Source organism: Pinus tabuliformis, chromosome 7 (genome assembly GCF_031772625.1).
Source record: "Pinus tabuliformis cultivar Carrire ecotype Pingquan chromosome 7, CPIR1, whole genome shotgun sequence".
NCBI classification, from domain to species: Eukaryota; Viridiplantae; Streptophyta; class Pinopsida; order Pinales; family Pinaceae; genus Pinus; species Pinus tabuliformis.
The window spans coordinates 904019406-904045150 of NC_142293.1; positions in this window are offsets into that span (position 1 = coordinate 904019406).

Here is a 25745-nt window from a genome sequence, read left to right on the forward strand (position 1 = left end):
GACTTTTCTAGTGAAGATGCAATGGGAACCACCACATCAATAAGGTCTAATGATTAGAACCCCATGTGAACCTAAAAAGTCTTGTGGCAAATAAATCTAGCAATGGATCTCATATACCTATGTTAAACATATGGAAGGATTTTATCCCATATACATGGATGCTTAGAGTTTTGCATGCATGAGATATGCACAATCATATTGTTGACCACTTCTTTTTGTCCATCATTTTGGGGATGAAAGGCAATCAATTTGGTTAGCTTGGTATCCATTAGAAACCATAATATGGACCAAAAGGTATTGAGCAACTTGCTATCCTCGTCTAAAATAATGGTCCAAGGTAGCTCAAACCAAACCCAAACATGCTTAAAGGATATTTTAGCAGTGGCTTTGACTGTGATACTCTTCTTGTATGGTGCCAAAATGTCCATCTTAGAGAACCAATCGACAACCACAAACATACAATCATTACCATGCTAGGTGGAGGGTAAATCTAATATGTAATCCATGGATACTAACTCTCAGGACTTGTCTGGTGTAAGCAGAGGAGTGTACAACCCTTGCTTCTAGATGGTTGGTTTGGCAATGACATAGGTAATGCATGATCTAATATATTGATGGACATCTTATTGAAGTTGTTACCAACATAAATACTTATAAAGTACTATTATTATCTTCTCCACACTCAATGCCTTGTCACCTGACTGTAATGTGCCTCCAAATTAGCTTAAGACGCTCACTTGAAGGAACACAAAGGTGGCCCAAGTAGCATAAGAGCACATCTTGGAGGTGGAATCCTGGAACTTGTTTACTTGTGATTAATGACTGATATGTAACGATAAAGTCAAAGTCACTATTGTATAATTATGGTCACTTAGAGGGCTCATGCCCAAAATAATTAAGAATTACGGTTAGTGCCACAAACGATGGCCAATTAAGGTATTCTACAACATGGTTGGTGTTTCCCTTCTTATACTTGATGCTCAAGTGGAATTGTTGCAAGTCTGTGGACCATTTCTAACATTTGTCATTTTATAACTTTCCCTACATATATATTAATTGTAAAGGCATGTGATCAATTTGGATGGTCATCTCCTTCCCAAAAAATGTAATGCTTCCATTGTCGACATGCATGCAAATTGGAGTACATTTCCTTGTAATAGGTGGGGTATATCCAAACAATATCAAAGAGTGTTTCACTATGGTAGGCCACTAGATGTCTTTTCTAAGTGAGGAATGCACCAATATCATAATTGCAAGCATATATCTCAATCTCAAATGGCTATTGTAGGTTTGGCAGGGTTAGGACTGGTGAATATTAGAGGTAGTGCTTTAGATCCTTGATCAGTTTCTATTGTGATTTAGACTAGGAAAACTTTGCTCTAGCTCCACCATCGGTTACTAGACTTAAGGGCCAATCAATATGAGATCACCCCAACACAAATATTTTATAGAAGTTATCAAGGCCAAAGAAACATGGTTTAACAAGGCCAAAGAACCATGGAGCTCTGTTAGGGTCATCAAGGTTGGCCAATCCCAAATGACTTGGATCTTGGCTAGGTCCACGTTCACCCCATGTTCATTCGTGATGTATATCAAAACACTAAATTTTCTATATGCAAAATGATAATTTCTCCATATTGGCATACAAATTGTCTTGTCACATGCTGCTAAGGACCTACTGAATGTGCTACAAATTTTCTTCCCAAGTTTTGCTAAAGATGAGGATGTCATATGAATATACAACCAAAAAATAAGTTGTGAATTGTTGCAAGATATCATCCACCATCCTCATGAACCCTACTAGAGCATTAGTCTAGCCAAAACGCATCACAACCACTCCAAAAAGACTTCTTTATATTTGACGATTGTCTTCCATACATCAGTTTGCTTAATTGGAACCTCAGGGTAGCCTGAATTTAAATCAATCTTACTAAAGAAGTTAGCACCCTTAAATTGATTAAGAAGATCGTCAATATAAGGGATCACGTATCTATTCTTCACTATGATTTTCTTGAGAGCTTCATAATCAATAGAGAGAATTCATGCCCCATCCCTCTTCTACACCAGCACAATTGGACTCTGGCAAGGTGAGGAGCTTGGTTGAATGCGACCCTTCTTGATGAGATCATGAGAGAATCTATATTGGGACATTATATCCTCATTCTCAAGGAGAGAGAATCTATATTGGGACATTATATCCTCATTCTCAAGGAGAGAGAATCTATATTAAGACATTATGTAAAGGAGCACTAGGTATCAAGTCAATTGAGTTTGACCTAGTAGTGCAAAGGGAACCCCATAGGTGAAGTGAAGATATTTTTGTATGCTTTTACAATCTTGTCCACCTACTTTTGTTCTAAAGAGAGCCCACGTACTGAGGTTGTGGTGGTCACAATGACCTTCCTTTCAACTTCTAACCAAAAATTGAAGAGGACAAACTTTTCAATCCGAAATATTACCTTTCAACATTGTTTTGTTAAGATCAATGAAATTTATGTAGTCAAAACTATCTTTGGTACTTGTAGAGTTTCGCCCTAGAGTGAGAATGACATTATGTGGGCAGAGCTCATAAACATCATGACATTTCCAAATATAAGGTTGTCCTAATTGAACAACAAAAACTTCAAGTGGGGTATGATGAGTCTTATCATTGAGTAATTATATGGGCCTTAATTAGCCTTAATTCACCTCCTAGCTTAGTCAAACCAACTATTCTCACAACTTATTGCATACTTTTGATTATATTTTGCTTATGGGTTGAGTTAGAGTTGGATATTTTGCTTTGTGGTCTAATGTGCATGTAATGCAAGAATAAAGGATAAAAGCAAGGGAAATGCAGGGATAAAAGGTAAAAGCAAGGAACTATGGTAAAAGACCTTGGTAAAAACTCAGATGGGACAAGGGAGAGGAATTACAGGAGGTAAATCCTCCTCATTTATTGCCCATCCATTCGAATATCCCTCCATCAGCTGAAAGTACAAACAGCCAAATCTGAAGTACTAAAAGACAGCCAAGCAAGTGGAAGTACAAGAAGCCTCCCTACTAGAAGGCAGTCGAGCTAGTGAAAGTGAAAGGACAAGTTACCATTAAGTTGGGAGTTGTACCTCCCTAATTTTGAGGGAAGTCATTGAGACTTCAGATGTATAAATAAAGAGGCTTATGACCTCAGTTTTTTTTGGGAGTCAGTTAGTCAGCTAGATAATCAGTCAGTCAGTTAGCAAGGATTCGAACTTCTACTTTGTAACAGTTTTGATGTAATATAATTCTTTGACAATGAAGATCAGTTTTGAATTGAGCCATCATTGAGTTAACTCAGAGGGCTGAAGCTCTTTGGTTAGGGCCCACCCCTAGCAGCCAAAGCTCCTCTTTCTTGTATTGTATTCTAGCATAGCTTCCTGCTTTCTATTAATTTGCTTCATCAAATGCATTCTCATTACAGCAGCAGTATAGATTCATGTTTTATGTTCATTCACTTAAAGAAGTTCATTTCCATTACAGCACTGGCATAGATGCATGGTTTGATTATTCATTTGATTAAGTAGATGCATGTTCATTATAGTGGTTCAACATAAATTCATGGCTTTCCTGTTCATTTACTGAGTGGTTGCAGTTTCATTATAGCAGGGTAGAATAGAGTAGTTGTGTTTCAGTTTGTTCCATTTATGCTTTCATTTAATCAATAGGTTGACAAAGAAAAGATCCACAAGGTTGCTCATAGGTGTCTCGACCTCACCTCCTCCCTCTGTGACTATGGTGTGAGGAAGAAACCCTGCAACAACCCCAAAAACACAAGGTTTTGGTTTTCATGGAGGGTTGTCGTTTAATGCAGTCATGGGGTTCATCATATTGTTACTTGGTTCATTTCATGGTCACTCACGCATTTCTTGGTCATCTGTTCCTTCACCCTTTGCCTAAGACCTCACTCATATTGTCATTATCCTTCGGCCCAAAACGCTTGCACAGGAGTGGATGATTAACATAATAATAATTTATAATGATTTATATCAATAATTAAACAAAATTAAATATTCAAAATTCTACAATTAATATTATTAAAACAGCCGACATTCATCTCATTTTTAATCTTCTCCTCATTACTATTTAAATCCTTCAATTAAGCTCTTCTTTTATCAAGCATTCAAGTAGCCCTGATGATGGATCCCAGTTGGGATTTGAAACGTTGACAGAAAAAAGGTTTTTACTGTGGATTCCCCTGTAATTTCAAAAGATATAAACCACAGAAGTCTTAATTCCAAATTCATGTTTAAACGGTTTTACCGGTAAAATGCCTTCCACAAGCCAAATCGTCCAATCACCACTCAAATCCACTTTTTGTGTTTGACTTTTGCCCTTTAAATCCCCACTGTCGATCTGCCTTGTCAGATCTAACGGTTATCGCGCACCCGCTCACCAACCTGCTCGGTCACCTCTTCGTTGTAGATCTGCTTTGTTAGATCCGACGGCCTTCGCACCATATCACGTGAATTTCTGACCAAACGTTATCAGGCTAAGAGCACGCGAAATGGGCGGTTTCCCCATGCTACGTGTCGGCTGGGGAGGCTAATAGCATGAATTTTCACAATACAACTTATGGTTTTGAGGACACGCGAGATACGGCTTACCACCCTCCAAACCTGCTCGTCATTCCCACACATTTCTTTTCGCGCTCCAACCATTGTCGCATCACCCGATCACTTTATCGCCTTGAACTCTCCACCGTTTCTCTGTCTCTTAATCTAACGGCTGTCGCATCACCCAATCGCCAACTGGCTTGGCCGATCTCCGTCGTTCATCTGTCGATCACCTCCGCGATATAATCCCAGCGTCCATCCTGTTAGTCCACCATGTCTGCCCATTTGCCTACGTACCCTCCTCTGATCTGATCTCAGTCGTTCATTCGCCTTCCACCAGCATGATCCAACAATCCTCATGCGTTGTTTCCCATTATGTCCTCTTTTCACCATTTCGACCTCTGACCGCTTCAACCCAGACTTAGCCTAGTTGCCTTTGCCTGCACCTTAGGATAGTTTTATGCCCTTTTACTTCTGCAACTTAGATAGTTAGCATTAGATTAGTGTTGTTTAGCAATTTTGCTTAGTCTAGCTGTTTTCATGATTAATTAGGTTATGGTGATTTAGGTTTGCATGTTTTTTTCTTCATTTCTACAGTAGATTAGCTCTCCCCTAGACTAGTTTTTCCTTCCTTCCATCAAAATCAAGCTTCTTCTGACCCTATAGAAGTTTAGCTTGGAACCCCTGGGGTCTCTTGCCAGATGAGCAGTGATAATAGGCAGTACCTTCAATTCTACTTGTGTATATAACACAGTCACCTCCAAGTTTGTACAAACCCCGAGTTGATAAGTAAAGTTGGTAGCCCTGGGAGTTGCAACATTCTTGCTGCAATACCTAGGCTCATCACTTTTTGGCGTCATTTCCAGGGAGGTGTCAGAGTAGTAGTGCTTACTGCTCTTTTCTTCTACTTTCTAGTTTCCAACTTTCTTCCGTTTGTTTATTTTTGCAAAAGTAATCTAGTTTCTTTCTTTCATTTTGTCATTTATCTGCTTTCTTTTCCATTCTGCAAATTTAATCTAGTTTCCTTTCCTGCAATAGAATTTCAATTCAGTAAGTAGTTCTCTTTCTGTCAGTAGTCTTTCATTCAGTAGTTTCAATTCAGCAAATAGTTTCCTTTTGTTAGGGTTTTCACTCAATTAAGCAATTTCATTCTACAAGTATTTTCCATTTTGTTAGTTGTTTTTCGTTTAATCAACAATTTCCTTTCTGCAATTACTTTTCAACTTTAAAGAAAATCTCACAAAAACCCAAAAGCATTTCCTTTCATGCCTTGTAGGATTAGGGATACTTCAGGAAAATTCTTGCCAAACCCCCCACCTCATCCAGCAGTCAACCTCCTTTCGTCTTCACTGACGGTGAATTGGAAGCCCCTTTGGTTGAGAAACCTAACATATTTGAAGAACCTATAGGGGAAGAAGAAGAGGAAGAACCCATTCCTACTGAAGCAATGGTTGAGCACTTAAATGACAGAGGAGATATAGGGAGAATTGTGAGTGCCTTCCCCATCAGGGAAACCAATGGGGAAACTAAAATGAAGAACATAAGCCCCTCTGCTCTACCTCATTTCCATGGCTTGACCACAGAGGACCCTGACACTTTCCTATTTGAGTTTGATGTTGTCTACCGAACCTATGACTACACAGATGATGAGCAGAAGTTGAAATTGTTTCCATCTACCCTCAAGGAGGCAGCATTGCGCTAGTTCATGGGTTTACCTGGAGATAGCATAACAACTTGGGCTCATATGCAACAGGCCTTTAACAACAAATATAGGGACTAATGTAGGTCAAAGGACACTAAAGATGAAATTTTTAGGATGACCATAGGCCATGATGAATCCCTAGAAGACTACGAAGAGAGATTCCAGCCCAACTATAAAAGGGCAAGTGCACACTTAACCCTGAGTCACTGAAGTTGGTCTTGCTTAGATGAGTGAGGGAGGATATCCTAGACATCTTACATATGTTATCAGGAGGAGATATCTACCAACTATCCTATGACGACATCAAGACTGTCTTTAGAAACCATTATAGGGCAGCCATAAACAAGGGTAGAAGTAGTCAACCTATGGCCAGTACATCGTCCTCCAACTCATCCATCAAGGGTGAAATTGGAAATATGTTGGAGGACTTCAAAAGTGAGATGCTGCAAACCCTTGCCTTACAATTGGATACCATGAATATCAGAAGAAAGCAAGAGGAAGCAAAGAGAGCCCTGGCCATCTTCTATCCTAGATGCACCAGAAGGCATCCTAGGAATGAATGCCCATTAAACTGTATTGAGATTTTCTCAGTCTATAAAGAAAACCACTCCACGGACAAGTGCACTTCCTTGCCTGGACTCAAAATTGTATATCAAGGCGCTGAAGGGTTCACTGAGCATCTTTGCTACATTAACCAAAGGAGACCTCTTGGGCCTATACCATACCAGCAAGGTATGCAAGGATCATCCCATGCAAATTACAGACCCAACCAAAACATAGCTACACCTTCTTGGGGACCCCCTGCCAATCCTTCCTGGAAGAAGAAAAAGGGATGCCTCTACCATTAATGTCATTGGGCAGTTATCTGACTTAATGCTAGGGTAGGCAATATGTCCAAAATACTTAGACCCTAAAAGCCCTGTAGTCGATGTCCACATCAATGGCACCATTGTCCCACACACTCTAATTGATCTTGGGGCTGCCATTAATGTGATGACCAAGGACACCATGCTCAAGCTTAACCTCCAAGTGTCATTAAGGAAGACCACAACAGTGCTGCAACTTGCAGACCATTCCACAGTCACCCCTGAGGGAATTGTGGAGGATGCGATGGTCTCCATTGATTCCTGGGAGTACCCAGTAGATTTCCTAGTTCTCCAGCCCAAGGCTAAGCTTACTGGTTACCCTCTCATCCTTGGGAGGCCATGGTTGGCCACAGCTGATGCCTACATTAGCTACAGAGCTGGGAATATGACCATCAAGATTGGGCATATGTCCAAACGATTATTCCTATAACCTCCTAATCAACCCTCACTAGAACATGACTTACCTTTATGGTTGGAGGAGGAGGAAGAAGATGAGATTTATTCTGCAAAACTTTATACTTTGGAAGCCATCATAGGAGGAGGACAGCAAGATGAGGATGATTTAATTGAACACCTGCTCCAGAGTCCAACTCCTAGTTCATTACCCCTAGAAGAAGAAGTAAAAGAAACACTGAACAGTCATCAAATTGACTTATGCTTGGCCGATTCCAACCCACTTTGATTCAAAACCATATAATTTGGGCCAGAGAAAACCTTGAAGATTAATCCATCTCTCTCTACTTCAGAGGAGGAACAGTTATGCAACTTGTTTAGGCAGAACCTAGAAACCTTTGCTTGGAACCACAAGGAAATGAAGAGAGTACACCCCTCGGTGTGTACTCACCACATATACATCAAGGAAGGTTGCAAGTCAGTCAAGCAACCACAAAGGAGAATGAATCTAGCCCTCAAAGACATAGTCAAAGAAGAACTGCAAAAACTGTTAGATGTAGGGTTCATTTACCCTATCTCTAACAGTGAGTGGGTCTCTCCTTTAGTGTTAGTTCCCAATAAAAATGGGAAGTGGAGTATTTGTGTCCATTATATGGAGCTAAACAAAGCCACCAAGAAGGATCATTTTCCCTTACCCTTCATTGACCAAGTGTTAGATGGCCTGGCAGGGAAGAAGTTCTTTTCTTTCCTAGATGGATTCAGTGGGTATAACCAAATCCAAATATGCCTAGAAGACCAGGATAAGACCACTTTCACCTATCCATGGTGTACTTTTTCCTATAGAGTCCTTCCTTTCGACCTGTGAAATGCTCCTGCCACTTTCCAGAGAGCAGTCCCAAGTATTTTTGTTGAATTAGTTCATGACACTGTGGAGATCTACATGGATGATTTTACACCTTATGGCTGTGATTTCCAAGAGGCCCTGACTAACTTAGGCAAAGTATTACGCAAATGCATTGAGATGAACCTATCCCTCAGTCCAAAAAAATGTGAATTCTTAATGACTGAAGGGATTGTGCTAGGCCACTCAATATCTCAGCAAGGACTGCAAGTCAACCCAAACAAAGTAGCAATCAATCAAAGGTTCCCTCCTCCACAAAAGCAGAGAGATGTTAGGAGTTTCTTAGGGCTAGCTAGATATTACAGAAGATTCATAAAAGACTTCAGCAAGCTAGCCTCTCCTTTGTTTGGATTATTGGCCAAAGATTCTGAATTTATATGGTCAAAGAGTTGTCAAGAGGCCTTGGACATTTTAAAGGATAAGGTAACCACTGCACCAATCCTTAGAGGCCCAAACTGGGCCCTCCCTTTTCACATTCATGTTGATGCCTCACATAGAGCCATAGGAGTAGCCTTAGGACAAGTAGAAGAGAAATTGCCTTATGCCATCTACTTTACCAGTAAAAACCTGTCAAAGGCTGAACTAAACTATATTGTGACAGAAAAAGAACTCCTGGCTGTTGTGCATTCATTGAACAAGTTTAGGCATTACATTACAGGCTATCAAACATTTGTGCATATTGATCATGTAGAAATTAAATATTTAATGAACAAACCAGATGTAAACGCTAGAACCATCAGATGGTTACTTTTATTACAGTAGTTTGATTTAACTATTGTTGATAAGCCTATTAAAGAAAATGTTGTTGTTGACTTTCTGTCTAGAATGAATCTGCCTGCAGGTGAAAAAAGAATGGTGGATAATCAGTTCCCAGATGAGCATTTGTTTGATATTTCAGTGCTCTCCCCATGGTTTGTTGATATAGCAAACTATCTGGTGTCAGCACAGTTCCCACCAAACCTGCCCTCCAAGGAAAAAAGCAAGATAATTAGGAAGAGTGCCCCCTTCACTTGGATTGGGGGCAATATGTTCAAACTTGGCCCAGATCAAATCTTGAGAAGATGTGTAAGGGAAGAGGACGTCTTTGACATCCTTCTGACCTGTCATGATGGGCCTTGTGGAGATCACTTTGCAGAAAAAAGGACAGCATTCAAGGTGTTTCAAGCACGCTATTATTGGCCTACTCTTCATCAGGATGTGAAGAAATATGTTAGTCATTGTAATCGGTGCCAGAGGATGGGAAAGACGACTCCAAGGGATGAAATGCCCCTACAACCTCAAGTGACTTTCGAGTCATTTGACAAGTGGGGCATTGACTTCATTGGACCTATCAACCTTCCTTCAAAGCAAAAACAACACATCATTGTGTGCACTGATTATCAGACTAAGTGGGCAGAAACCAAAGCAGTCAAGGCAGCAACAAAACTAAAAGTGGTTGAGTTCCTAAGGGAGAATGCGTTCTACAAATTTGGGTACCCTAGAGAACTAGTCATAGACCAAGGCAGCCAGTTCACCTCCAATGTGATCAAAGAACTACTCAAGCATCACAGGATCAAACATAGGACCTCCATTCCGTATCATCCACAAGCTAACGGGTAAGTGGAGGTGACCAACAGAGCACTGGAGAACATCCTGACCAAGGTAGTGAACAGTAGCAGAAAGGACTGGGCTAAGAGACTAGTTGAGGCCACCTGGGCATATAATACAACATGGAAGACCACCACTGGGTTTATACTCTATGAGCTGGTCTATGGTAAAAAGGCTTTGATAATTTGAATATAAAACATTGAGGATGGCAGCTCAACTAGATTTAGATCTCAGTCATGCACAAAAAGAAAGGTTGTTCCATTTGAATGGCCTAGATGAATTCAGAATGAAGGCCGTCCTCCATACAGAGATAATTCAGCTCTAGAGAAAGATCTGGCATGACAAGCACATTAAGGAAAAGTTATTTCAAGAAGGAGACTGGGCCTTATTATATGATTCAAGGTACAAATACTTCAAGGGAAAGCTAAGAACAAGATGGCTTGGACCATATGTGGTGGAAAGATGCCATGACAATGGTTCGGTGCGAATCGGGACTATAGATGAAGAAGCCATTTCATTGCTAGTTAATGGACACATATTCAAATTATACAAGAGGCCTTCATCTAGACAAGATTTCGTTGATAGCATCAATAAGACAGTGATGATGGTGGAGCAAGTTTTATCTCCTCCCTCATCAAGTCACTGAAAAAAGAAAGAAAAAACAGAATGAGGATTCAGGTGAAAACCTCCATGAGGCGCCTGAGTCCCATCTTTGGTTTGAAAACCTCCATGAGGTGCCTGAGTCCCATATTTGGGTTTAAAACCTCCATGAGGTGGCCCAAGGATGAGAAAAAAAGGAAAGAAAAAGAAGATCCCTCGGTGAAAACCCTCCTTGAGGTGCCCAGGGCAAATACCTGGGGTGGAAACCTCTCTGAGGCAGCCTCGGTGTTTTTCAAAAAAAATATATAATAATAAAAGAAAAAGAAAAAAACATAATTGTTGTTTGCAGGAGGATGAGAAATACAATCAAGGAGCAAAGAGAAGATCCAAAGGGGGCCCTTCCTCACATATGTTCATCTCCCCCACTCCTTACCATGCATCCCTCCATAAATTCCATTGTTTTTTCACTCCACTACTTCAATTCAGGAGAAGATTATGTTTTCCAAACATCACCTCATCCATTACCATCATCCCTGCCTTCACACACACTCCTACTCCCTTTGTACAACAGACAACATAAGAGGCAGAAAAATGACCATACAGCAGCAGCAGTAGCATCAGATATGCAATCAAGAAACCATCAGTAGACAACAGAAGAGGAAGAAGAATGACCATCAGTAGCACCTCTGATCTTTGACAGTTGCAGCGTGGCATTAAGGCCATAGGTAAGTATCCTACTCACTCACTCATCTACATCATTTGATCAAAAGTTGTAAAGGTTAAGAGGTAGTTGGTTTGTGAGTAAAAAGGTGGCCAGGTTCCTCTAAAAAGGCTATGCCCTCCAAAACCTTAGGATCCCTATAACATGGAAAGCCTTCAATGACTTACCAGCAGAGGATGACATCAAAACCTTCATCTATGATGTTAGTCCTTCTGTCAGTAAGGAGGAGGCAAAACAAGAAAAAGTAGATACAAAGCTAGATGGGGAGGAGATGGATACAGAAGAAACTAATACAGAGGGACATGATGAAGGAGAACACAAAGAAACATGATGCTGAAACAGAAGAGAAAGAAGGCATTGAAAAAAAAAAGAGCAGCAAGAAACAAAAGAGCTAAGTGGCCTCAGGGACAGAGAAGCAGCTGAACAATCAAACCCCATGGCCCTAATCAGCATCTAATTGCAAGTAATCCTCAGCTAACACTTAGATATATTGTTGTCCAAGGGCAAGCAAGTACACATTATGAGGATCTGATTAGGCTGCGAAAGAAATGATAATATACATGCCTGCTAAAATAGATAACACACTTCCACATAGCTTGAAGATCAAAGAATATCAGTGGGAAGAAGAAGAAAGGAAAGCAAACTGCTCTAAACAAGAAGAAAAGACCACAACAGAAGCATGAGATGTTAGAGAGGCTACTAGAGCCACTAAGTTGCTTAGAGGATGAGCAACACTTTCAGTACGGGGGTGATGATGAGTCTCATCATTGAGTAATTATATGGGCCTTAATTAGCCTTAATTCACCTCCTAGCTTAGTCAAACCAACTATTCTCACAACTTATTGCATACTTTTGATTATATTTTGCTTATGAGTTGAGTTAGAGTTGCATCTTTTGTTGTGTGGTCTAATGTGCATGTAATGCAGGAATAAAGAATAAAAGCAAGGGAAATGCAGGGATAAAAGGTAAAAGCAAGGAACTATGGTAAAAGACCTTGGTAAAAACTCAAATGGGACAAGGGAGAGGAATTACAGGAGGTAAATCCTCCTCATTTACTGCCCATCCATTCGAATATCCCTCCATCAACTGAAAGTACAAACGGCCAAATCTGAAGTACTAAAAGACAGCCAAGCAAGTGGAAGTACAAGCAGCCTCCCTACTAGAAGGCAGCCAAGCTAGTGAAAGTGAAAGGACAAGTTACCATTAAGTTGGGAGTTGTACCTCCCTAATTTTGAGGGAAGTCATTGAGACTTCAGATGTATAAATAAAGAGGCTTAGGACCTCAGTTTTTTTTGGGAGTCAGTTAGTCAGCTAGATAGTCAGTCAGTCAGTTAGCAAGGATTCGAACTTCTACTTTGTAACAGTTTTGATGTAATACAGTTCTTTGATAATGAAGATGAGTTTTGATTTGAGCCAGCACTGAGTTAACTCAGAGGGTTGAAGCTCTTGGGTTAGGGCCCAACCCTAGTAGCCAAAGCTCCTCTTTCTTGTATTGTATTCTAGCATAGCTTCCTGCTTTCTGTTCATTTGCTTAATCAAATGCATTCTCATTAAAACAACAGTATAGATTCATGATTTTTGTTCATTCACTTAAAGCAGTTCATTTCCATTACAGCACTGGCATAGATGCATGGTTTGATTATTCATTTGGTTAAGTAGATGCATGTTTAAGTATGGGGGTTTACGCAGTGCATTATATTTGATATCATTTTGGGATTCAACTGCGTTAAGTAAGTCATTCACATATGACCATTTCCATGAGAGGTAGTCGTAACTGACTAATTTCTCATGATTTTTGAATAGTTCACTTAGCACTCATTGCATCGGGTGATGCTCATAGGGGTGAAGAAGTGGGATTAAAACTAGTGAAATGAATCACATAGCATCAATCATCACTTCCGAGGCTTGCACCCGGTAACCAGGACTTCCCAGGAGGTCACCCATCCCAAATCTCCTCTGGCTCAAGCGCGCTTAACTATGGAGTTTTCCCCACAATCAAGCCCACTTAGCTTGCTACCCCATTTGCAAAACCTTAGCAAGTATTGTGCCTCATGAACCATTCAAGTAGAGATCCCTTGACTCTTTTTTGAATTTAAGTATGGGGGTTTACGCAGTGCATTATATTAGATATCATTTTGGGATTCAACTGTGTTAAGTAAGTCATTCACGTATGACCATTTCCATGAGAGGTAGTCATAACTGACTAATTTCTCATGATTTTTGAATAGTTCACTTAGCACTCATTGCATCGGGTGATGCTCACAGGGGTGAAGAAGTGGGATTGAAACCAGTGAAATGAATCACATAGCGTCAATCATCACTTACGGGGCTTGCACCCGGTAACCAGGACTTCCCGGGAGGTCACCCATCCCAGATCTCCTCTGGCTCAAGCGCGCTTAACTGTGGAGTTTTCCCCACAATCAAACCCACTTAGCTTGCTACCCCATTTGCAAAACCTTAGCAAGTATTGTGCCTCATGAACCATTCAAGTAGAGATCCCTTGACTCTTTTTTGAATTTAAGTATGGGGGTTTACGCAGTGCATTCTATTAGATATCATTTTGGGATTCAACTGCGTTAAGTAAGTCATTCACGTATGACCATTTCCATGAGAGGTAGTCGTAACTGACTAATTTCTCATGATTTTTGAATAGTTCACTTAGCACTCATTGCATCGGGTGATGCTCACATGGGTGAAGAAGTGGGATTGAAACTAGTGAAATGAATCACATAGCATCAATTATCACTTCCGAGGCTTGCACCCGGTAACCAGGACTTCCCAGGAGGTCACCCATCCCAGATCTCCTCTAGCTCAAGCGCGCTTAACTGTGGAGTTTTCCCCACAATCAAGCCCACTTAGCTTGCTACCCCATTTGCAAAACCTTAGCAAGTATTGTGCCTCATGAACCATTCAAGTAGAGATCCCTTGACTCTTTTTTGAATTTAAGTATGGGGGTTTACGCAGTGCATTATATTAGATATCATTTTGGGATTCAATTGTGTTAAGTAAGTCATTCACGTATGACCATTTCCATGAGAGGTAGTCGTAACTAACTAATTTCTCATGAGAGGTAGAACACAAATTGGCTATGATGGTGGTAGTTATCTCTTAAGGGGGAGAGATGAAAATTATACCCATTCACAAAAAGTTAATATAATAGGCTAGAATAATGACCTTTTAACATAAAGAAATAACCCTATAGGTCCAAAACCCTAACTCTAGAAGATGAAGTGCCAGAAGGTTTGTAGGCCCTAACGTGGTTCGTTGGTACATCAACATCCCTAGGGTGAAACTTTTGCATACAATGTTTGTTTGGGGTACACAGTAACTTGTTAGAAATAACTACCTAAGGATTACAACTTTTGATTATGGATGGGGAATTCCATGGCAACCTCTTGCCACCAAAATCACCAAAAAATATCATTTGGGGCCTTAAATGGCCTTGGAAGTTTGGGACACAAAAAACCATGGAAAATTTTCCAAGAAGATGGAGAATTGTTGAGCCAACAAAAAATGTCGGTGGCCACTGATATGCACCTAGATTGATCTATAAACTTCCATGGATATTCCACTGGACATTTCATCACAACAAAACTAATAATGTTATATCAAAACTCTGAAAATTCGACACTATTACAGTTTATTTTACTTTAAGGTCTGTGAATTTAACTGTAATTAGTGCATGCATGCGAATATAAATTATTCGTAAAAGTATATAATGAAAAAATAATCTCACACACACATAAGACACAAGATATGCTCTCTAGGAAATCCTTTCGAGAGAAAACCCAGTTGGAAGGTGAGGTTGCTTCGCTCTCTTTCTCTGTCTGGAAATATGGTTGCAAGTACAAAGAAGTAATGCCTGTCGCCCATGGGCTGCTACAGTACACAAATCCTTTATGTGTTCTCTACCTCCTATCTCTCCTGGCTATCTTTTCTCAGCTATGGAACAAAATGTTGTCGAAGGAATGGAATGCCCCTTCCTCCTAGTCGCCCAGATATAACACAGCCTGATAGCCTACTAGTGGTTAAGTTTGACTACATAAAATATTAACTAGAGCTACAAAATAGATTCTTCTAGAGTATTTTACATCGAAAACACGTGGCTAGCCCCTATTCCATGAATAATGGGGGCTGACACAACGTCCTCCCAAACTATAGGTGTGAAAACAGGAAGGTCAACTTCAAAGTGGCATAACTTTTTCATACGAACTCTGATTGGCGCGCTTCTTGTGTCGTTGGAAAGGTATCTATGTGTAGAATAGTACGAAAAGGTGTTGCGCAAAAGAGGCAAAGTTTTACTCCCCAAAAATGTCAATTTGATGCCCAAAAATGCTCCTAGAAGGTTTCAGACCTCGTTTCACCAAACCGTTCCCAGTGGTAAAAATGATCCTGCGAGCTAATTCCTTCACTTTTTCCACTCCAAATGCATCGATATGGATGACAAAAAATATAATGATCCAATCTGGATCACACCTCCCCATTTTGGGAAGCTTTTGGTCCCCAAAAGCTTTTACTGAATGAGGTGGGGTAATTTTTCCTCCACCTTCTCTCTGGTGTACCATTTAGCTTTGCGTAGAAGTTGTCCCTTCAACCCAATCTGACAAAGGTCATGCTGCCCTTGGCTTGCAGTTCTAGACCTCTTCTGCAAAATTGTATCTTCTGTCAACTTTTCCTGAGCGTCTGGTGCCAAATCCTCCACAGAAGGTAGGACTTGTTCCTCTTCCTGATCTAGCATGGAAGGATCATAGAGTTTCAAATTCCCTACATTCACACATTCACAACTGAGTAAATGTGTATATTTGGCGGTAAACTGAGTCAATAGGCATCATCACCCACCTTTTCCAATATTTCAAAGGGACCATACCTTGGAGCCTTGATTTTCTTACAGGCCACTGCAGCCTCTCCTTGTTCAATTGTAGCCATACTTTGTCTCCCACCTTGAATGATTTCTCTGATCTCAGCTAATCATGTATGGCCTTATACTTCTCCTGCAACTTCTGCAGTGTTTCTCATACCTATAGATGGATCTTCCTTATATTCTCTATAATTTTTTCAACCCTGAAAGCATCTCCTGTAAGATCTTCCCTCACTCATCCTTGCTACCCATATGCAATATCTAAAGGTGAATGTGGAAAATATCCAAAACAAGTCTCAAATGGGCACTTTCCTGTACAAGTGTGGACTCCTCTATTATAATAATGTTGTATAAATACCATATTTTCATCCCAGGTCTTTGGATGCTTCTGGTTGTATCCCCTTAGAAGTTGCACCAAAGTCATGTTGACTACTTTTGTCTTCCCATCTGTCTGTGAATGGAAAGTTGTATATCTCTTCAACTTTGTGTCCATATTCTCCCACAATGTAGTCTAAAATGCATTGAGAAATCTTGTGTACCTTTCTGAGATGATGCTCCTTGGTATCCCAAAGTGCACCCAGGCCTGTCTAAAGAACAAGTTGGTTGCTTCTTTTCCATTGATGGTATTTTTACAGGGCATCAGAACACACATCTTGTTGAACCTGTCAACTACCATGAACAGGTAGTCATGTCCCTTCCTGGTTGGCGGCAAACCTACCACAAAGTCCATGGAAAATATTTCCAAAGGACAAGTAGGTACAGGTAAGGGATGATACAGACCCTATTTCTTGTTGCTATGATTGATGGTACAACAAAGCATGCATCCTCTTATGAACCTAGCTACCTGCTCTTTCATCCTGCCCAAGTACACATACCTTTGAAAGTTAGCCACGGTCTTCCCTACACCAAAGTGACCCGCAACCTTGGACGTGTGAGCCTCTCGAATCAGTTGCAAATGCTCACCTTTAGGAACACATATCTTATCCAGCCTGTAGAGGAACCCATAGTGGATATGGTAGTAACTTCTATTGTCGCCATCGTGCACATGACTTTGACTCTCCAACTGTTGATACACTTCCTTGAAGTCCTCATCTTCTGAATATGCCTCTCTGTACGCATCATGGGTGAAGGAATACATGTGAATAAGAGTCTCCAAATTTGTAATCTTTGATGTGGGTAGCCCTGAAAACATATCAGCCAACTTTTTTGTGTTTCCCTTCTTATACTTGATCACCAAATGAAATTGTTGTAAAAACCCCATCCATTTGTAATGCCTGGTCTATTGTAGCTTACTCTGGGCTTGCAAGTATTGTAACAACTGGTGATCCGTGTGGATTATTGTCTCCTTTCCCATCAAATAGTGCTTACACTTATTCATAGCTTGCACCATGGAATAGATCTCCTTTTCATAGGTAGGGTAGTTAAGAACTGCCCCATTAAGTACTTCAAAATGGTAGCAAATGGGCCTTCCTCCTTGCATCAAGATAGCTTGCATAGCATACCCACTCGCATATGTCTCCACTTCAAAGGGCCGTTGCAAGTTTGGTAATGCCAGAACTAGTGCTTGACTGGTCTTCTTCTTTATATCCTTGAAAGCCTTCAGCTGACCTTTTCCCCACTAGAAATTCTTGCCACTTGCTGTTATGGCGTGGAGTGGTGCTACTACCACTAAAAATGACGCTATGAATTTCCTCAAGTACTATGTTGCTTCAATGAAAATCCTAACCTTGGGAACATTAGTAGGCACCGACCATTTCATGATGGCCACCATCTTGGAAGGATCTATCTTAAGCTCTCCTCCATTGATCACATACCCCAGATACACCAAAGACTGTTGCACAAACTCACACTTCTTGAGATTTGCTAGCAGTTGGTGCTTCTTTAATGTTTCCTTCATATGCATCATATGAGAAATATGCTCCTCCTAGGTAGAACTATATACTAGTATATCATCCAAATAGACAATAACAAATGAATCTATAAAAGGGTGTAGTATACCATTCATTAATCTCATAAACGTAGTTGGTGCATTACATAGGCCAAATGGCATAACTAACCACTCATACAAACCTTGCCTAGTTTTGAAGGTCGTTTTCCATGTATCTTCTTCTTTGAATTGAACCTGTTGATATCCAGAGTTCAAGCCCAACTTGCTAAAATACTCTTCTTGTTGCAATTGATCTAGCAGATCAATTGTCCTTAGCAAGGGGCATCTGTTCTCGATGTGATTTTATTCAACACCCTGTAATCTCTACACATCTTCCAAGTCCCATCCTTATTTCACACAATGATGATGGGTGACCCACATGGTGATGTACTCGGTCGAATGAAACGTTGTTCCAACTGCTGCTGCAACTATTTCTTCACCTCACTTGCTTTTATAATAATTTCCCATACGGCCCAATATTTGGTAATGGGGAGTCTGACAATAGTTGTACCTCATGCTCCACCTCTCTTAGGTGGTAACACTTTAAGCTCTCAGAACACATCCTTGTATGTCTGTAACAACTCCTCCAATTATTATTTATGTTTTTTGGTACACCCCTCAAGGGATGCCTTGCCTCTTATTGACTCCTCTTCAGACTAAATTTATCATAAAAACAATAAAATGCACTTCTTGCTGGAACTAATCAATTTCTTGGCTTGGTTGGCACTTACTAGTGAAATTTGCCACTTTCCTTTGTGTACGTTGATGATGAATGATTTTTCATCCTTAATGAGCTGATATTGGTTAGCTCTCCTCATGAATATTGCATCACGCATGTACACATATGGACTCCAAAACACAACTCCACATAAATCAAGGAGAACCACATTCGGATCCACTTCATCAATAAAATCAGTGTTGATAGAAAATCTAATTTTGTACTGTTTTGTTACCTTTAACTCTGCATCATTATTTACCCATCCCAATGGATATGGGTTTGGATGATCACAAACTTCTAGCCCCAACTTCTTGACCAGCTATGCTACAATGAGATTTGCCTACGATCCTGAGTCCAACAAGCATCAATCTTTGTCTTCTTGACATGTATCTTTATATGGAAGAGTTTGGTCATTTCTTTCTCTCCTGTTGCTGAAGGCTACTCATGTTCACCTCCTTTTGCACTAATGTACAAACGATCTTCTCATCCACATCTGAGTTGTTTTAAACTTGGTTGCTCGAATCAGTGCCCATGAGATTCTTCTTCTTATTATCTTTCTTCTTGTTCTTTGGGTTTAGCTCTGGATGCAACTTCCAACACTTCTCCTTTCTATGGACATCAATGTTGTAGTGGTTTCTAGGATCTTTGCACTGGTGTGTTGTGGTTGTCGTCTTTTTATCTTTTCCCACTTTTTGCTTCTTCTTCCCCTCCTTAGAAGCTTTGTGTTGCTCCTTTTACTTCGATCCACTTGATTGCGCTTGTTTCGGGCCTATGTTCTCCAGGTATTGTGCCTATACATAGGCATCGTCCACTGATTTGGACTTGAACAACATCACTTGCTCACGTAGATGGCGATACAGACCCACCAAATGCTTGAGGAGTACATATGGGTTCTTTGGAGAGATACCCATCATTATAGACATGTTTTTGAATTATGTGGTTTACTCCTGCACGCTTTGGCCTGGGTTTTGCCTGAAGTAATGCCACCAGATCCACTAGTCCTCCACGTACCCAATGGGATAAAACTATGACTTAATAAGGGTTTTTAAATCCTCCCACTTAGTCATTGGAGGTTCTCCCTTCAACCTCAGGGTTTTTGTGTGGCTCTCCCACCAATTCAATGCATGGCCCTCAAATTTCAGTTGTGCGAATGAGATCTTTTTCCCTTCCTTGATCTGATAGATGCATAGACTCCGATAGCTTACTAGTGATTAAGTTTGACTACATCAACTCTTAACTAGAGTTACAAAATAGGCTCTTATAGAGTATTTTACATATAAAAAAAAACAAGTGGATAGCCCCTTTTCCATGAATAATTGGGGCTGACGCGACATCCTTCCGAACTATAGGTGTGAAAACAAGAAGGTTAACTTCTGAGTGACATAACTTTTGCATACAGACTCTGATTGACGCACTTAATGTGTCGTTATAAAGGTCTTTGTGTAGAATAGCATGAGAATGCGTTGTGCTAAAGCAGCAAAGTTTTACCCCCAAAAAACATCATTTGATGCCTCAAAATGCTCCTTGAAGGTTTCGGACCCCGTTTAGCCAAACTGGGTCCCACCAGTAAAAACAATCCTGTGAGCCGATTCCTCCACTTTTTCCACTCAAAATGCATCAAGATGGATGACAAACAATATAATGATCCAATTTGGATCATAGATCAACATGTTAAATATTGATGTTGCATTTCAGATCATTTAAACCTTAATTTTTACATGTTGCATGTTGACTATGCATGTTCATGTTGCACTTGAACTTGTGACCTACGGACTCCCTGTCAAGAACATGATTTTTGGGGATGGTTCAACTGATTAAAATAACACTTGAGGCTATATATATGTGTGTGTATCCCAAGGGGCTTCTCACAGTAAATAAGTATGCCTAACTGAGAGGATTTAAATACGGCACCTATTTGCGCAAAAATAGTCAAATTTTGGCAACAACTTTGTAAGCACTGTCATGTTTCTTAGGGATGTCAACCAAAAAAGTGGAAAGCATCCTTTAGGTTTCCCCGTCAAGTTTTCCTTGAAGTGTGTGTACGTGCACACATTTCAAGGAAAACCTCACATGGAAACCTAAGGGATACTTCCCCATATTCATGGTTGGAAACCCTCTAACATGGGCTAATATACTTAACCTAGGGGAATTCAAAAATGCCAACGAACAACACAAAAGATACCAAATTCCTAACACCTTTCAATAAAATTACTTGAGATAACCTCTTGGTATATCTCAAGTGTTTGAGAGAAAGAATTTGTATCCTTCCCATATATGTTCAAATCCCATTAGTGACATGTGCATTATTCATAAGACAATTATTCATTAAGGCTCTCCATGAACCATGAGATATAGCTTTCCCTTACTTACAGGTCAAAGGGTGAAGTGTTTGGGTTATGAATATGTATCTATTTATTTACTTTAAGGAAAACATCATTAGAAGCCCTACCCCACCCCTTCATCGAAATATTTGATGTAACAGCCCTGGTGAAAATTCCATGTAATAAAAGTTAATAAAGGCAAAATAAGACCACGGTTAAGGGACATTTATTCCAAGTTGAATGTTGGGCAAAGATATCGTAGTGAGCATCACTAGATGTGTTTATGGCTAAAGGAAATTGGCAGAGGAAAGGGCATTAAAAAGGTAAAAAGGAATTTTTGGCACGCTTATTTATGGAAATAAAGGAAATTATGAGAAAGGGAGGTGAAAGGTCACAGGTTGCATGTGAGGAGGAAAATTATGGAAATTGAAGAAAATAGAGGCCTGATTGATAAAATGGCTTCTGAGGATCAATTGGCAGGCTTGTTTAGTGAAGCTTAGTCAATGTAGGCTTGGTCATTTCAGTTTTGGAGTTCTCTCATTATTCTCTCTCTCTCTCACTCTTCGATACTTAGATTTTTCTTACAACACTATAGCTTTGGAGCAAGGAAGGAAAAGTAAGAAAAGGGAAAGGAATGAAAGAAAGGATCAAGCAGCTTCAGCAAGAATACTTGCAGGTAAAATATTGTATGTGTGATTTCCTAGTTGGTTTTGACATGCATGGATTTGCATGTTGGCGTATGGTTCTCTTGTTGTTGGTGGCATGGTTTTGTCGGGTTATGATAGTGGTTTTTAGCCTAGCCTTGCCTTTTTCCGTACGCCATGGTGTGTTGGGATGTTGATCTCAGTTTTGAGGTTTGGAATTTCTGGATGGATTTCGGAATTCGGGGCGAAGGTGGTCTCAAGGTTCATTCCCAAAGGCCTAGGAATCCCTTGACCGGTTTTGGCAGGATACATGGTAAAGCCTAAGGGAGGTTTATCGGTTTAGGGCCTACTAATCCGGGATTGGATTGTGGTAAAGCCTAAGAGACAAGGAGATGGAAAATTCCTCAAGGATAGTGATGGATTACGGATGGAATTCCAAGTTCAGTTTGGTTTTGTGATCGGAGCACCGGTTTTGGTGTGATCATGGTTTGGTGAGGGTGGAGGTGGTTTAACATCTGGATTCCCTTGGTTGTTTTTGGATTGGTTTATCCATGAGATCCCACATTCATGCTTGGAATATGGCACAGGGGTGATTAGGTGAAAGAAATATTTGTTTCAGCCATGTGTATAGTCAAGCGGTATGTGCAAGTCTGAACCTGGTTGGATTTTCCTATGTTTAATTAAATCTAAGTTCTCTTGCTTTTGTACTTATTAATATGTGGATTTAATGGGTGATATCTCACTATTATTTTCATGGTTTAATTCTGGTTATAAGCATGGTTATATGACTGGTTATTGTCATGGTTATTTCATGTATTTAGTTATAACTGAAAGGATAATGGATGTAAGACCTAATTGATGTCATAGCAGTTCAAGGGAGAATGTGATGATCCTTCTTGTCATGTCTCGTAAGAGTTTTAGTCATTCATGCTTTGTCTTGTATCCTAAACCTATAGATTGCATTGATGCCAAGTGTTTGACAAAATGTCAGTCCCGGTTGGGGATGGTCAGGTCTAGTGCTGGAGTTAGTTTTTGGTTTATTAGTCTTGTTATCATGTGTTTAATGGATTCCAAAAGTTATAGCAAGTTCTAGGCAGTGGTCGTATTTCTAGGCTTGAAAAGTACCTTAAATCCTGCGGACTCTGACACAGGTCTGCTGGAAATAGTCCCTAGACGCAGGCATGCAAGCTTGTCGGAGCATCCAGAGCTCTCTAGATGCTGGCATTCCCATAGCATGGGAGCGTATAGAGGTTTAATAGCTTAAAAAATTAGTGGGACCCAGGGGCATGATACCTGTGTGGTTGGGGTGGCTCTTAGGAGTGTTTTTGCTGATGTGGAAGGTATGTTTGATGTGTTTCCATTAATTCCACTTCCTTAAGGACACCTAGGAGGTTGAATCATATCATAGTAGCCTCTTGCCACATGTTTACCCTGGTTGCCTGGTTACTTGGGTAGATATGGGAGGACGGTGGTACAGAGTGGTATCAGAGCAGTTTGCGCTCTCTTTGGGTCATATCTAATACCACAAAGTGGTATCAGAGCATGGTTCACCCCTCGAACTGGATGGGCGATGTGTTGGTCATGCATTCATGTTGGTTGCATATGTGTTCCTTATGCTTGTAGTCCATGTGCTTGTTGCATTTGCATGGTGATGATCATGGTTGTAGTGATGTCGCCATGTGAAGGTTGAGGCCGTTGTTGTGGGATGTGTTGTCATGAGTGTATGGTTGTATATGCATTTTTTATGCATATATGGTAGGTCGAACATGCATTGTGAGGTCATTGTATGAAATTAGGGCATCATGATGTTGTTGGTTGTTATGATGTTGATGTGTTGGTTGAGATAGAGCAGGAGACGCGGATCATTAAAATGAAGTTGTAACATTCGACCTTGAGGCAAGAGCATGTCGTCATATAGGTTTGGATGTTGGGCATGCAGGTATGTTAGTTAATGGATTGTTATATGCATTAAGGTTATATACATTTGGTTTATGTACATGTCTATTGATGTTATGGTTACATATACGATAGATGCTAGTTGATTAGTGTAGTCATATGTACGTGTCAGATAGCCATGAGTGGTAGTAACCTCTGGTTGTATGCACTGCTCTTGTTGTTTTATGATAGTTAGCTTGATGATTAGGTTATATGTTGTTGATGAGTATTTTATAGGATAAATTTTTGTTGTTATATGATAGTTATCTTGATGATTAGGTTATATTTTGTTGATGAGCATGATATATAACTTGTTGTTGTTATATGCTAGTAACTTGATGATTAGGGTTATTACATTAAGATATTGATGTTATATGTATCATGCTAAATTGGATTGGCCTATGCAGATGGTTAGGATTATGACATTCAGGTATGAGTGGACTTATTTGTGACATTGTGTTGTACAAATATTTATGAGTTTATGATGTGAACATGTTAGCTAGTGACTATTATGGATGTCATGACATTATTTATTTTTGAGTTGATATGTCATGAAGTTATATCATGCTAATTTGGATTGATTGTGCAGACAAGATAGCCTCCCTTAAGATAAATTAAGGTATGAGCTTTCTTATGTCATCTACTTTGCGCTTGCATGTTTGATTATGTCGTTTAATTGGTGTTTGGATGTTGATGTCTATTATGCAACCTATATGTTGTCTGAATGTTTGATTACTTGCATGATATGAGTATGTGTTTGTAAGATTGCCTTAATGAACAAAATTGTTTTAAGATGATTGTACTAACACATGTGTTGAGATATCTAACATGTATGTGTGAGTGTAATAGGTGACAGTTGTAGTATTATGTATAATGACTATGAGTTGACTATGAATTATGACATGATTTCTAGTCTTCGTAAAGGTTGATTTCAAAATGATAGATATGATTGTCTTGATATTTGGAACATGTGTTTGACATGTGTAAATATTGCAAGAAACATGCCTGGTATTAGCATAACAAGGTAATAGTTGATGTGTTTATATAACTAATAGTTGGGTGATGTGACAGTGCCTAGTAACACTCAATTGCAGCAAGGAAATGGTCAAATAAAGGAATTGGACAAGAATTATTTTGGCTATGTTTGGAAACCCTAATTCCAAACGAATGAGTGCTTTGCATACCGGAAGTCTTCTTAACCTTAATCTTGTCTGGAATTATGTGGATATGTGTTAGATTCATGAACTTGTATTTGACAAGTATATTAGCTAGTCTCTAGTTACATGTGGATCTGTCAAGGGAATTGGAGTCCCTTGAGAGATGGTGTGGATGTGTTCAGTTGCAAGCAATGTGCTTGGCACAACAAGTTAAGGTAACTAGTGTGTTGTTATGTTTATTTAAGCACTAACAATTATGTGTTGATGCCAGTATGATGCAAGGGATTGCATGGAAAAGAAATTTCCATGGAATCTTGAAGAAGGCTCGGGTTGAACTTTCCCTTGGAAGCACTCTAAACCATGGGGATTGAGTCATGGTGTTTGTTGTTAATATTGTGATTTTGGTATTTTGGTGAATTGTTGTGCTTTATTGTGATTTTTTTTGCATCTTGTGCATGGCAATGCCACTTTGGTTGTGGTGTTGTATTGTTGTTGGTTTGCCATGGTTTTCTTATTGTTTGTTTCTTGTCTTTCCTTTTATGTTTGGGGTATGGAGAATTGGTTGGGAAAGAGGAAAGTTAATGGAGCTCAGGGAGAGCTGAATGAAACCTAATAGGTGATGTAAGGCCTGGATGAAGCTCAGTGCATGTATAAGGGCAGTTGAAGGCAAGTGTATAACAACTAATTGGATTGGTTGGGTCCATTGGTGTAAATGGACGATGGCGGGACAATCATGAGAAAAGTAATCAGGAAAGATAAAGTAAATAGATTTGAGGCATCAGATGCCTTAGCTATATTGGGAATTGTTGTTCTCGATGTTGTACATGTGTTGCATGGATAAAGG